Here is a 10,659-nt window from a genome sequence, read left to right on the forward strand (position 1 = left end):
TCGTAAATTTTCCTACGGTATTTCACTGTATATATATTTAGAAACTATTTCTTTTAAGCTAAGATAATATTCTAACTTCGGTTTAGTGGATGGAACAATTGAATCGCTACGAAACTTGTTAACTTTTAATAAAACATGTTCTATTATATTCTTTATAAAATTCTGTAAATTATCATTTAACAAAAACTACGTTAGGTCGGTCAGGGACGCTTCACAATAATACTAAAATAATTTTCATTAATTGTTTTTGTTTATAAATATTTATTTTCTTTAGGAAATCTATTCTGCCCCTCGAGGGATTCGAATTCCGCGCTGCTCCCGCCGCTGGTACGCTGCGCGGCCGGAGAGGGCAGTGCGGACCTAGAGGAAACCATCGATGGAGTCCAGTGTAGTTAGATGGGCACGTGACGTTTTATCAAAACAAATGACAGTTGAGAAAGAGTACTGGTCAGTACGTTTCTGTCGTCGGATTTGTGAACGTTACTGATGTGACGTCTGCCTTATTTTCAGCAGCTTATAAGTGTTGAGTTATTTGTTGATTTTCATACCTCATCTCTCAAATCGTCGCTTGGATTGACGAAACTACAAAACTTAGTCATGTCGTCTAGGACAAAACTACCGTCGGAGGAACTTCTCGGTGGTGAGTTAACAGTATGTTTAATCATTATTTTTACATCCTATTAGAAAAAAACTATAGAACTGTCACTTTTGTATACTCTTTTGTTTTGATTATTATCACGTCAAAGTTAAGGGTGTAATTAACCATTCAAATGAATGTTTGTTCCACAAAGTGATTCTTTTTTGTTAATTTCTATACATTTTTATTAATTTGTGTTTTAACTGTTGTCGTTTTTCGTGAGACTACTTTTTTGTTCATTTTGCTATTGTTAAAAAATGTAAGTGCACGGGGAAGGATGTCTTTTATTTAATAGGTATCTGGTATTAAGGTACATCGAATGTTTACCTCGAGGCAGGTATTTGTAATTGTCAAATCCAGTGTTTTATTCAATGTTAGATCAGACGAATTGCAGGAAAAGTGGTTATTAAAATATTAGATATTTGATTCATTTTATTCTATTATTGATATTAGCATTAAAACATTTAACTGTATTTATTAGTAAATCGTACTATTATTAAGTGCTTATTAATCGCATATTAGAAAAATTTATTAACTTTTTTATCTTTTAAAAAATCTTCCATTGAATCTTTGCTCATCGCACATTTACTTATTGTATTGCTTCATATCAGTAGGGGGATTAATATTTCGTTCAACATGTTTCTGATTAATAATAAAATGTCGATAGTGAAGGAAATGTAAAATTTCTAGTGTTTAGAAAGTAATAAGATTAAAGGTCTAAATGATATATTTTATACAATGATTATGTTATAACTTTAAGTATTTGTGAGTTTTTAGTGTGCTAACAAGTCTTGAAGTTATAGTTTATTTGTTTGTATTATGAAAGGTATAATTTGTATTCGGTTAGTGTTTATAATTCAGGCATAAACAATAGTATAATGCTACGTAAAATGCAATGATAAATCATTGACAATGTCAAAACATGTATATTTACGTAATTGTCACAAATTATAGCGTAGGCGCATGAAATCATTAAATATTTGCACATGTACTCATCAACATCGATAATATCTTTAATAAATGTGTGTAGACATTAATAATTCATCCACCTATTCGTACAAAAAATTAATTGAAATGGCAATAAGTAATTAGTATTTTCAAGACATATTAAAAGGGACATTTTCAATACAAGCGAAGCAAATACTTTGACAGGTAGTTATTCGAACGTTTTTATTGAAAGGTGAAATCTTGACATGGGGTTAAACATATACGGAGCCAGCCAATATGTTGTGTAACCCAATTCAATAACAAAGATATATGATCATGTTCCATGGAAATCTTGACGGTACTAAATTACTCATGAATTGAATATGCTAAGTTTTATAACGAGTGAAATACGTTATACTAAAAATAAATATTAACTGTGTTGAGTTATCTAATGTATTAGGTTGTCCCATAAGTTCCTTCTGCATCGTGTATTCATGTCCTATGAAAAAAAGGGAAGAAACTTATGGGACAACCTAATATGTTTTGGGACACGAGTAGAGAAGGATTTGAAATTATTGCAACCTGCGGTGTAAGAAGATTCAGAAGTACCCAAAGGTTGTTCCATAAATCGTGTTGGCTTTTGAGGTCTTGGGGCCTATGCAGTTGTTCTTCGTGTCTGAATTGGTTTTTGGGTGGGAGTCAATTTCATGCATAAAAATCATGTAGGCCTTTTATAGCACTTATCCAGATTAGTAATGTCAATGAATTCAGAAGTTCCATAGAAGCCCAGAGATTCTATAGTAACGACCGATGCTCTAAAAGTTGGTTAACAAATCAGGATTGGGGGAAGAGAGAGATCGCACGTGTTAGTCAGTGGTATCTTGGCTTACGAGAGGAAGAAAGACGCATACAGAAAAACAGGTACTATGTGTAAGATAAGGAAAGAATGCAATCCGCTATGGCATATCGCTGCAGGATTAACACTAGAATTACCGGCGGATTTTTTTTCGTATATGATAGGCCATTTGAAACCAGTCATTTGACTGGTATTGATAGTTCTAATGTCAAGACAGAGACGGGGAAATGATTACAATGCCACCACCTGTTGGTCAACATACTAGTTATCGAGCATTAAGGTCAATCGTTCGTGAAAGTATTCTAATAGTAGTATGTATTTTCAATATTATTGGGTGTACTAATTCGTTTCAACTCTTACCACATGAATAAGGAGGTCCTAAGATAGTTCCTGAAACTTGCAAAATTTCATTCTTTATACAAAATTTTTTAAATATCCATAAACAAATTTTCATAAAATTGAAATTTTATAGGTGTCAGGATCTTCTTTATAGCCTCAACATTCACGTTGCAAAGTTTGAAATGATTTGGTACACCCTGTTCGGAGAAAAGTTTCACGAACGAGACCTCTTTGACGCCACTTTCATATCACCTTAAACGTCCGTATTTTTTTTGGGTTTCTATGAAAATTTGTGAATTCTTTGGTAATGTTGGTAGGTAGTATCATTGCACTGTTGGCGAGACAGATGATGCGGTATTACCCGAGAATTGCAAAATACTATATTCCAAAAATCAACACCTTTGGTGCTGAAAAACCTTGTGCCAAATATATTTGCTTTCAAATTCGTTTTCTCATAAAACGTACTCTTAAAAAACTGACTCGTAAAATAAACATCGCACGACAAAAATAAATCAAATCGATATAATTGAACAAGAATACCTCGAATTTCTACAAAAATGGTACCATTCCATCATTCGCCAAAGAAAGCAATGAAATCAATTACTTTGGCCGCATACGTCACTTGATTCTTACTACAGAAAAAAGGTAAAGTCAATTCGGCTTGTTTCGATTATAATTGAAATAATAACGATTCATTTCACAAATGTAATCAAATCGAAGTCATTCACAACATCCTAAATCTAAATAAAATAGATGAGTGGTACTTATCCTCCCACGACTGTAATAAAATTGGTTCCTTTTATCACATATGTGCACTTACTCGCTTGTTATATACAACAATTAAATACAAATTAAACATGAAACAGTTTTGGCCAGCGCCATTACGTATCTATTCGCACTTTTGCGATAAATAATTGCAGAAAAAGTACCTGCAACTACAGCATAATAGGGTTCGCAAAAATCTGTTTCATATTTAATTTTTGCACATAAGAAGCGGTGCACGTGTGACAAAAAGAGACCGATTTCAATACTTTCGTGAGGGTATGAGTACCCATCTATTTTATTTAGATTTAGTATTTTGTATGTGACATTGATTTGATTATATTTTGCGAAATTAATCGTTATTATTTCAATTATAGTCGAAACAAGCTGAATTGACTTTATTTTTTGCGGTCATAAGAACCAAGTAACGTATTTGGCAAAAGTAATTGATTTCATTGCTTTCTCTGGTGAATAATGGAATGATACCATTTTTGTACAAATTTGCGGTATTGTTTTTTAATTATACCGATTTTATTTATGTTTGTCATGTAATCTTTAGTTTATGAGGCGGTTTCTTCAGAATATGTTTCATGAGAAATCGAATTTGAATGAAAATATATTTAGCACAAGGTTTCTTAGCACCGAAGGTGTTGATATTTTGAAAATTTTACCGTGTATTATAATTTNCATGCAATTATTTATAAATGAATTAAAAAAACATTTTAAGAGACTGAAATTGTTTCGCAACAGATTCGATGACGATATAACCCAATAAAGATAATTGGGATATACTCGTATACCACCTACATCCATTGTTTACTACCAATGTATAAATGTCTATTGGCAAAAAACAAAAAACACGTATTTCCTCATTTTTCGTGAGCAATCACATGGCGTAAGTAGAACTTAAGTAGGAGTGCTTGTTTTATAGATATTACAATAAAATTTCGCCTGGAGGGTAGTTCACCCCCTTGAGGTGGTGTAGAATTACTGGACGACATTGTGTTTTTACCGTCCTTACACAGAATACGTTTATGCCAAGTTTCGTCGAAATCCCTCCACTGCTTCTATGAAAATTAATATAAAAATCGCATTTTCGCCAAACTTTGGGGGGTTGTTTCACCTCTTAAATGTGGACCATTGCAGATAAAAAAGAAACACGTGTCTCTTAGATTTTTGTGTTCTTCAACATATATGAAAATCAATAAGATCGGCGGCGGACACTTGGGAATATTTCCTCGTTAGTACACATTTATCATAAAATTTTTAATAAATCTATAATTTTATCACATGATGTAATTGTGTGAATTTGTGTAGAAAAATTATAATTTTGACTGTTTCCAGAAGTTTATTTTTAAAGAAATTTATAACGGGATATGACAAGTATTGGTAGCACTGACTGGGGATCGTTGTACCGGCCTTCTTGAGTCTGAAGAAAGAAGCAAGAATATATTTGGAAATTTTTTTACACCTGAGGTGTTTTTTGAGGAGTTAGTAACGTATCAGCCTAAAAGGATCAACTACAGTACTGCACTGAGTGTAGTCTTGGGTTCGATTTTTTCAGATTGATTCCTTATTAGTAGCGAAAGACAAACAACAGTATCGGTAAGATGTTAATTTTAATTAATCGGTCCATTAAGGCTATCCAAGTTATGAAGACGATGGTTGTCTCACTGTTAAGAAATTTCTGAAAACATATTTTCATAGATTGGAAATGAAAGGATTGATACTTACAAATGTTCTTAATTTTTAATTTGATACTTCGTTAAGTCTTGCAATTAAACGCTTTGAGACAATGTCAGATTTTTCATTTCACATTTTTTTCTATATCAATACTAGAACTGCACGACTGAGATAATCCTTACGGAAAATACTTAGTAAAAAAATAAAAGTACTAATATCTTGTAAGCATTGAAATATCAATATCCCTATTCTAAATAAATTTAAGAAGCAAAGATACTTTTTATTTTGACACAATGAAAATATCAATACTTTTCTTTTTGTTGTCAGTAAAAACTTTGATACCTTGAGGTTAAAATAAACAATGTTAGTAATATGATACCTTGAGGTTAAAATAAACAATGTTAGTAATTTAACGTATAGTTGTCGACTTTAGGCCAGATCAGACATGTTAACGATAGTTTGATTCTAGTATTGAATCAATACTTTCACTCAGTATTTTTAGCAATAATACTCTCAACACGGAAGCGGTGATGGAGCGGGCACGGCGATGATTTGGATTGAAAATAAATGTGGTATTGCCTCGGGTTGATGTATGTACAGTAGGCACCCTCACATCGTAAATATGAAATGAAACCTATTGGAGAATTTAATGCTATTTTAGTGCTACAATCCCGATTTTAGTGCCCCATCCCTTATACCGAAAATCGGTGGTAGTGTTGAGTAAACGTTTACTCAGTAACTTCACCGTGCATACTTCAATAAGGGAGAGATTACGTAAAAAACGAGCACGCAGTATTTTGGTCCTATTTTAGTGTTCTAGGAATACCCTAGACCCAGATCCGAAACGTCACTCCTTTTACTCTAAAACTACCCCCAATCATATAGACATCAAGGAAGAAGAGGTAGAAGTAACCAAATTTTGCACGTTCTCTTTTTGCACTATTTTGGTGCTATTTTAGTGGTGTAGGAATACCCTAAAGCTAGATTCGAAACCACTCCTTTCACCCTAAAACTACTCTGAATCATATAGACGCCAAGGGAGGAGAGGTAGAAATAATAAAATTTTACACGTTTTCTTTTCGCACTGTTTTGGTGCTATTTAAGTGTTGTAGGAATACCTAAAGGCGAGATTTGAAACACGATCCCTTTCATCTCAAAACTGCTTCAACCGTATGGGCCTCAAGAGTTAAAGGGGTGTAAAAATCAAATTCCCAGCGATTTGTTCTCCTACTATTTTGGTGCTATTTAAGTGCACGAGGAATACCCTAGAGCCAAATTCGAAACACCACCCATTTCACCCCAAAACTACCTTTATCCGTATAGGCCTCAAGAGAGAAGAGACCGAAAACTTAATATTTCTGCTGTGCTGCTTAATTTATCGCTACTTATTACCTACCTACCAATCACTCCAAACTTATCTTTTCCGCTGAAAGGGTCTTCTCCCTGTTTTCACTCAAAATTAATCCCCTGATATTTAATACCTCAGATTACACCCTAAACAACTTAAATCCACCCAGATGTGTTTATAAAAAACACCAATCTGGCAACATTGTAGCGCATTAACGGAAACGTTTATGCAACTTATCTCAATAATATTACACAAAGATTCGTGTAAATAGTTAATAACTGTAAAAGAAAGAATCGGAATGAGATAACAATAATTAGCGCCGATTTTAATGTCAATTTTACCAAGCCAGAAGCACATCCGTTGATTGACTTCTTAGACATCAAACTGAAATTAAGTCACATTAACGAAAACATAAATATGAATGTAAATAGCAGTTAACTGTAAAAAGAAAGTGAAACACTTAATTTCTCGAAACGGGTCCCTTTCATAACTTGCGAACTTATAGTCATAAAGTTTATTCTCTTCCTTAAAAAATCATAAAATTTATACTCTTTTAGTACGTAGGTTGTAGTAAAATTATAAATTTGATTCCGTAATAGTGGCTTACAAGGAAACATTCTTTCTTTATTGGGTTATATCGTGACCAATTCATTGTACATGCATCGTGTGAACGTGCTAATTCCTCAAAATGTCGTTCGTTTTCATAACATGCAATTATTTATAAATGAATTAAAAAAACATTTTAAGAGACTGAAATTGTTTCGCAACAGATTCGATGACGATATAACCCAATAAAGATAATTGGGATATACTCGTATACCACCTACATCCATTGTTTACTACCAATGTATAAATGTCTATTGGCAAAAAACAAAAAACACGTATTTCCTCATTTTTCGTGAGCAATCACATGGCGTAAGTAGAACTTAAGTAGGAGTGCTTGTTTTATAGATATTACAATAAAATTTCGCCTGGAGGGTAGTTCACCCCCTTGAGGTGGTGTAGAATTACTGGACGACATTGTGTTTTTACCGTCCTTACACAGAATACGTTTATGCCAAGTTTCGTCGAAATCCCTCCACTGCTTCTATGAAAATTAATATAAAAATCGCATTTTCGCCAAACTTTGGGGGGTTGTTTCACCTCTTAAATGTGGACCATTGCAGATAAAAAAGAAACACGTGTCTCTTAGATTTTTGTGTTCTTCAACATATATGAAAATCAATAAGATCGGCGGCGGACACTTGGGAATATTTCCTCGTTAGTACACATTTATCATAAAATTTTTAATAAATCTATAATTTTATCACATGATGTAATTGTGTGAATTTGTGTAGAAAAATTATAATTTTGACTGTTTCCAGAAGTTTATTTTTAAAGAAATTTATAACGGGATATGACAAGTATTGGTAGCACTGACTGGGGATCGTTGTACCGGCCTTCTTGAGTCCGAGAATTCAACTAATGTTCGAAAAGACCCCGGTAAAAAAGTATTCAACAAGGCACTCCAGTAGCATAATGGACAAGTTAAGGTGAAGTGAAACACCCTTCAAATCAGTCGAGTCGAATACAACACTGTGCTTTAAGGGTATTAGACCAAACTGTCCGAAACTTTGACACGTCACTCCTGATCATCTAAGAATTGTCCTGACACATTCAAGATTAGGATTTTTCAAACAAATTTTTTAACAGCCCAGACCAGAACCAAAATGGCGTCGAGCTCTCATTTTTCGATCGATATACAATTATCGAAGGGCCTGATATGAGAATCGAAAGGGTCAGGACAATTTTACGACAATTTAGAACCCTCTGGTAATCGATAAACTCGAATTTGAACGGGATAATGGCAAAAAAAGTGTTGTATGCGCTTCTTTGCTAAAACGATGGGAATACGAGGTCTCGGAATGAAAATTTAATTGACCTGGAAATCACAGATGGCGCAAGGCGTCCCTCCGCAGTCAATTAGGGCCCCAGAAAACATGAATCCAGAGGATTTCTGGAGTTTTACTTCGATTTCTTGATAATTACTGTGCGAAAACGACAGGTGGAGTATGCCATTTTATACAATACCCAATATAATTCAACACAGCTGTCAATATAAAAACGAACGCCGGCAACGTAGGCATTTAGAAAAATCTTCTTTATCGACGTCGACTAAGTTCATCGACGTGTTTCACTTCACCTTAACTGCTATTTACTTGCGAGTCTTGGGGTCGATTCCCCGATATCTGCAAAAAGATTTTTCGGGGTGGAAGGGGTGTCCTACAAGGACGTACTGGATTTTGATTCTCGAGTTCGTACGGATTCCTGGGATTTTTTTTTTTTCGCAAACGAATAAATACGCATGAAAAATTTCGCATTGGTCAACGTTTGAAAGTCGTAAACGAAATTGGCAATCTCACATGCGAATGCTGATTAAAAGAAATTGAGCAGAGGCTTTCTGAACGGATTCTCAAACGCTAAATTTATTAGTTAACTCGGTCTGCTGAAAAAATGCTTGAAGTCAAGTATTGTTCAATGCAAACAAAACGATTACACTTAGAGAAAAATTTAGTTGAATTACCTATGTTTTAACTAATTGCCATGGTTCAAACTGTACTTAAATATGCTTTATTGTAAATTTTATTTAAAATTTTTTATTTTTCATTGTAAATAGTTTTCTTAATTACTAAATCTATTTCCAAAAAAATTGGTTGTAATCGTGGACAATATTAAAGAAAAATATGTTACAACATTTGAATACCCTGTCTGAATAAAGCATTCAACAAAAATTCTATTTTTTATCAGTGTACTTCCTAGCATTTCATTGGGAGCTTCACTTGAAAAATGAATATCTTATTTGGAGCATTTACGTAAAGGAAACGACATATAAAAAGCCCGCACAAAGGAAAAGACAAACGTGTTTCGAAAATTGCAAAGCGTTCCAACGACGTATCCTATTTAAATTTTGCGGTTCCGTCAAAGATTCAACCCTGTTGATTTTTTTTTACTGTAACAGCTATTCCTATTGTCTCCATTTAGAAGGAACACCGATTAAAAATGACGCAGTTTCCAAGTAGACTCCCATTCGCGTATCGATTGCTCTCGATGGTGTTTTATTTCGAGTGATTTGGCAAAAACCGTTACGTCGATGTGATACGAGAGCGTTGACCGGAGCAAAATTCGACGGACGGTTATCCGCGCGCGCGATTTTGCGTTTGAGCAAGGTCTATCGACTCACTTCGGGTTGACTCGGCGGGTCTCGTTCCTCGGCGCGCATGCGCGTAGACTCGACTCCGTTGACGTTTCACCAAAACAAAGCACGCCGGGACGTGCTAGCACTTGATCGCGAGACGTCGCGGTAGTCGGCTCGTTATCTGATCTCCTCCGTTCCTCTTTCGTTCGTTGTATTTGACCTTAGTGCAGTGCTTCCCGTTGTCGATAGGATAATCACGTACGGATACTCGGGGCCGAACGCCAAGGTGCATGGACCGCAACGTATCCATGGCGAGCGCGAAGTCGACGTCGGACGACCTGCTCGGAGGTGAGTGAAAGAAAAGCAGGGCGGCCAGCTGTCACTACGACACCGCGGCCATTCCGTGCGGGCCCCGCCGACACGTAAACAAACGCGCCACCCGTCGCCTATCTTTGCGACGCAATACCCGGCGTTGCTGGTCACCGATCGACGTTGCGCTCGAATATTGCCTTTGTGTTCGAGGCCTTCGAATTGGAGGCGTCAGTTTCACAAGGAGGAAGCGCGGGGATGCGCGTTTACGTGGCGTATCCTGAAAGTGAAACGTGAAACGTGAATTCCGTGCTTAACGTAATGGTGGAATACGGCGATTTGATTGCGGTAGAAGCGTTAAGTCCCTTCAACGAGACCACCGAGATATGTGTATGCTTTTTCATAGCTGGACAAATATTATTAACTTGAAATTTGAACGTTCGTGCAGGCGGTCTTTTCAGGTCTGCTGGAGTGAATTGAGGTCTTAACGAATAAGCAAACGTTGAATTTATAACCAAATTCGTAATTCTGGAACGAAGAATAATTGGTTGACTTCCAATGGTTTTTCATTTTATCTCTTTGTTTACGTGACTAAATGCTTTTGGTTATCAATGAGAACCCAT

General features: G+C 35.4%; 1 protein-coding gene across 1 annotated transcript in view; it reads right to left on the reverse strand.

Annotated features, from left to right (window-relative positions):
* LOC105698582 (dynactin subunit 1) overlaps positions 1–10,086 on the reverse strand; it is a 50,293-nt gene extending 40,207 nt beyond the window's left edge. The window contains exon 1 of the mRNA XM_012422946.2: positions 9,773–10,086. The gene's annotated coding sequence lies outside the window, so the exon portion shown is untranslated. The remainder of the gene's footprint in view (positions 1–9,772) is intronic.
* Positions 10,087–10,659: the final 573 nt, after the last annotated feature.

The sequence above is a fragment of the Orussus abietinus genome, unplaced genomic scaffold (assembly GCF_000612105.2).
Source record: "Orussus abietinus isolate OABI.00-Male unplaced genomic scaffold, Oabi_2.0 scaffold294, whole genome shotgun sequence".
In the NCBI taxonomy this organism is placed as follows: domain Eukaryota; kingdom Metazoa; phylum Arthropoda; class Insecta; order Hymenoptera; family Orussidae; genus Orussus; species Orussus abietinus.